General features: G+C 43.2%; 1 protein-coding gene across 3 annotated transcripts in view; it reads right to left on the reverse strand.

Annotated features, from left to right (window-relative positions):
• Positions 1–591, reverse strand: part of EPB41L1 (erythrocyte membrane protein band 4.1-like 1) — a 173,728-nt gene extending 173,137 nt beyond the window's left edge. The window contains exon 1 of one of the 3 annotated variants that reach the window (XM_010829224.1): positions 512–591. The gene's annotated coding sequence lies outside the window, so the exon portion shown is untranslated. The remainder of the gene's footprint in view (positions 1–511) is intronic. The other 2 variants (XM_010829226.1, XM_010829228.1) reach the window with 2 other exon arrangements.
• Between the last annotated feature and the right edge of the window lie 3,867 nt (positions 592–4,458).

The raw sequence follows: 4,458 nt of genomic DNA on the forward strand, positions 1-4,458 counted from the left end.
GATGTGAGAGTTGAACTATAAAGAAAGCTGAGCACCGAAGAATTGATGCTTTTGAGCTGTGGTGTTGGAGAAGACTCTTGAGAGTCCCTTGGACAGCAAGGAGATCCAACCAGTCCATCCTAAAGGAAATCAGCCCTGAATATTCATTGGAAGGACTGATGCTGAAGCTGAAACTCCAATACTTTGGCCACCAGATGCGAAGAACTGACTCACTGGAAAAGACCCTGATGCTGGGACAGACTGAAGGCAGGAGGAGAAAGGGACGACAGAAGATGAGATGGTTGGATGGCATCACCGACTCGATGGACATGAGTTTGAGTAAGCTCCGGGTCTTGGTGATGGGCAGGGTGGCCTGGCGTGCTGCATGCAGTCCATGGGGTCGCAAAGAGTCGGACACGACTGAGCGCCTGAACTGAAATAAGTGAACGATTGTAGGGAATCTCAGCGTCCAACAGTCGAGGGTGTGAGGGAAGAAAAAAATACGCATGCTCGGGGAATTCTGAAAAATTACCGTTTGGAAGGGCAAGCCAGGCGGGCGTCCCAATTTCACGTGACACCTCCGTTGTCCTCCTCCCTGCCGGAACGTTTCAGTCCCGGAACCTTGGCTCACGGGTCCCAGCGCGAAGGCACTTCCGGCGCCCCTCCTCTCTAGCCAGCAAAGAGAACTGCCAAGTCAGTTCCGGCAGAGAGCGCGGCTAGAAGCGGATCGTGGCCTTCTACCCTGGGGCCCTCCAGGCCCTCCGGCCTTTGGTCGGTAGGTGAACTGGGGGGCCCCGGGACATTCTCGGGTGTGTTTTGCAGAGCGGTCGCCGAGGCTGGCAGTTGGCAGGGCCCAAGACTGGAAGCAGCCGCGAACCTCTCCCCCCACCCCCACCCCCACCCCTACCGCCACCGCCGCGACCTAATGGCGTCGGCCCCTCCGAGCCAGGATCCTGCCGACCGCTGGGTCTCTTCACCCAGAGCTGCAGGGCTTGGGCTTAGGCGAAGCCTCCGCCTGGCCACCGAGAACGTGGCGCCTTTCGGCGTCGGGCGTGGCAGGACTAGAAGAATGGCGGCCGCTCTAACTCCGCGGAGGGCCGTTAGAGCCTCGGAGGCCCGGGAAGGATTGTGGACGCCAGTTCGTTCACCCTTAGGCCTTGGGGCCACGCGGATCCGCGACCTGAGGTGACCGCTCTTTCCCAGTTGGACGAGACCTCACCTCGTCCGGACAACGACGGACAAAGGCCTTAACGTGCCCGCAAGGTGAGCGGAGCCGCGGTCGACGACGGGTGGAACGTTAGCGGGCCAGTGGGCTTCGATCGTCGTTCTACCGAGACATTGATGTCGGAAGATAGAAATGGTAGAATAACATACCCCTTATGGCCAACAGAAAGTGCCCGCGGCCCTCTGGGAAGATTTACTGGCCGCTGATAAAGGCCTGTGTATATAATATGAAAAAGCTGCTCTCAACTTTACCCCCAACCTTTCAAAAGAAAACTTTCGCTACATCTAGGCCTCCTAGATGTAAAGAGGTTGCCGACGTATGATAAAATAGTTAGAAAAATCACGTCTTGTAAATGCCCATTTGTTTAAAAAAAACTATAGAAAAGAAATGTCTTCTGGAAATGACTTTTCGAAATGGAGTTGTTTGATTACGTTTAGAAGCAACTTCCGGAGCCACCGAAGTCCCCGTTTGTTCAGTGGGTTGGAGGACGTCGAATGGAAGACCTTGAGGAGGAAGAATAGAAAGTTCTGTGCCAGACTGGTCATACTTAGAAGACATTTCTATATAACCATTGTTTTGTGTGTGCATTTTATTCCTCACTACTGTATATATAGTTGACAATAAGTACTTTTTTGAAATACCTAGTCTTTCTAGATGTTCTGAAGTGCCTGATATATGTTAAAAGTCGAGGTAGTAAAAGGACATTTTGTAAATACCTTTTTGTTAAAATTCATACGAAATGATGGGGAGTGGGGGGTTGGCCAGACCCCTTCCTGGAGCAGTACACTCTGTTTTGTGCACTGGTCGGGAGAGGGGAGGGAAGTGCAGATCTCTGCCAGTGTGTTTATAGTGAGGCAAGAGTAACCATTGTCTTTTCCGTTAGTGCATTTTGTTTCACTCTGCTGTATATATAGTGTACATAATGGACAAATGAGTCCTAATTTACAACATCTAGTCTTTCTAGATGTTAAAGAGGTTGCCAGTGTATGACAAAAGTAGAGTTAGTAAATGATACATTTTGTACATTTTGTGTTAAAAGTTTCTAGGAAAGATTGTCTTATCAAAATTTGAGCATTATAGCCCCCTGGGTATGGTGGAAAGAAGACAGAAGAGAAGGGAAGGTCTTAGGCTAGAATACTCATATTTTGAAGACAATTTCAAGATTATAACTGTTACATGTGGCAGTTTATTCAAGACTGCTTTGTATATAGTGGACAAATTAAGTCCTTATTTGAAACATCTAGCCCACCTAGATGTTTAGAAGTGCCCGACGTATGTTAAATGTAGAGGTAGTGAAATACCACTTTGTAAATACTTTTTGCTCAAATTCATAGGAAGTATTGTCTTTGAGAATGTTAAATGTTAAGCCACTCTGTGAGCAGTATACTGTTGTCTACACTTGTTCAGTGGTTTGGGGGAGGTGGGAGGGAAAGAATTAACAAAAGGTAATATGCTAGTTGTTTGCACCTGACATTTTCAGATGAAACATTTTTTGTATGTTATGTGCATTTTGTTTTGCTGTGTATATAGTGTATATAATGGACAAATGAGTCCTAATTTTGTGACATCTAATCTCTAGATGTTAAAAGAGGTTGCCAGTGTATGACAAAGTAGTAAAATTAGCACATTTTGTACACTTTGTGTTGAAATTCATAGGAATGCTTGTTTTCTGTAAATGATTTTTTTATATGAATGTATTCAGACACCTCTAAGCGTTATACATGCCTGTACTTGTCCACTGGATTGGTGGTGGAGAAAAGGAAGTGAGGGTGGGAATGGTTCAGGCCGAAATCGTCATATTTAGGAGATACCTCAAACTATAGCCATTGTTACCTGTGTGCAATTTTCCTTAACAGTACTGTGTACATAGTGGACAAGTAAGTTCTTATATGAAATATCTAGTCTTTCTAGATATTTAGAAGTGCTTGATGCATTTTACAGTAGACGTAGTAATGCTTCTTGTAAATAGCTTTTTAAAACTGATGGGAAATAACTGTAATTGGAATTGTTAAACCTCCTCTCCAAACAGTATACTCTGCTTTTTCACTGGGTTGAGGGAGGTGGGAGGGAAGTTTGCAAAAGATGTTTTGCTAGTGTGTACTAGAACATTTCAGCTTACCATTGCTTTATATGTTAAGTGCATTTCATTTAACTTTACTGTATATATTATGTATATATTGGACAAATGGGTCCCAATTTTATAATATCTAGTCTCTAGATATTAAAGAGGTTGCCAATGTATGACAAAAGTAGGGTTAGTAAACTAACACATTTTGTACACTTTGTGTTACAATTCATTGGAAAGGCTGTCTTCTGAAAAGGACCTTTGAAAGTGAAACTATCATAAATCACATCTAAGTGATACATGTGCCTGTACTTGCCACTCACTGTTGGATGGATGGCAATAAGGAGGAATTGGAAGAAATGAAAAGTTCTAGACCAGAATGTTCCTTCGTAGAAGATACCTTCAGATATAACCATTGTTACATGTGTGTAGTTTATTCAACACTACTGTGTATATAGCGGACAAACTTAAGTCCTTATTTGAAACATCTAGTCTTTCTAGATGTTTAGAAGTGCACAAAGTATGTTAAAAGTAGAGGTAGTGAAATAACATTTTGTAGATATATCCTTTCATTAAGATTCATACGAAATACTCATTAAGAAATGGAATAATCAGAGTGATCAAACCACCTCTCAGAGCAGTACGTATTACTTTATTTGTGCTGGTTCAGGGAGAAAGTACAAGGGGGGTTATACCAGTATGTTTATGTTAGGCAAGGTTAACCGTTGTCCTGTATGTGTCTGCGTTTTGGTTTAGTTGTGTATATAGTGTACATAAGGGACAAACGTCCAAATTTACAACATCTAGTCTTCCTAGATGTTAAAGAGGTTGCCAGTGTATGACAAAAATAACCAGTAAATACATTGTGTACACTTGATGTTTAAATTCATAGGCAAGATTTCTGAAAACTGGCAGAAGTGAAATTGTTAAAATCCCCTCTAAGCATAGATGCTTATTAGACTTGTCCACTGGGTAGATAAAGGGGAAGGGTCCTTGGCTAGAGTGTTCTGTTTAGATGATACTTTGAGACTGTAGCCATTGTACGCTGTGTTCAGTGCTACTGTGTGTGTGTGTAGTGGACAAACTTAAATCCTTATTTGAAACATCTAGCCTTTTAGATGTGTAAAAGTACACAAACTGTTTTGAAAGTAGAGAGTTAAAACACCTTTTAAGTTTTTTTTTTTTTTTT

This window comes from Bison bison, unplaced genomic scaffold (genome assembly GCF_000754665.1).
Source record: "Bison bison bison isolate TAMUID 2011002044 unplaced genomic scaffold, Bison_UMD1.0 scf7180017864500, whole genome shotgun sequence".
In the NCBI taxonomy this organism is placed as follows: domain Eukaryota; kingdom Metazoa; phylum Chordata; class Mammalia; order Artiodactyla; family Bovidae; genus Bison; species Bison bison.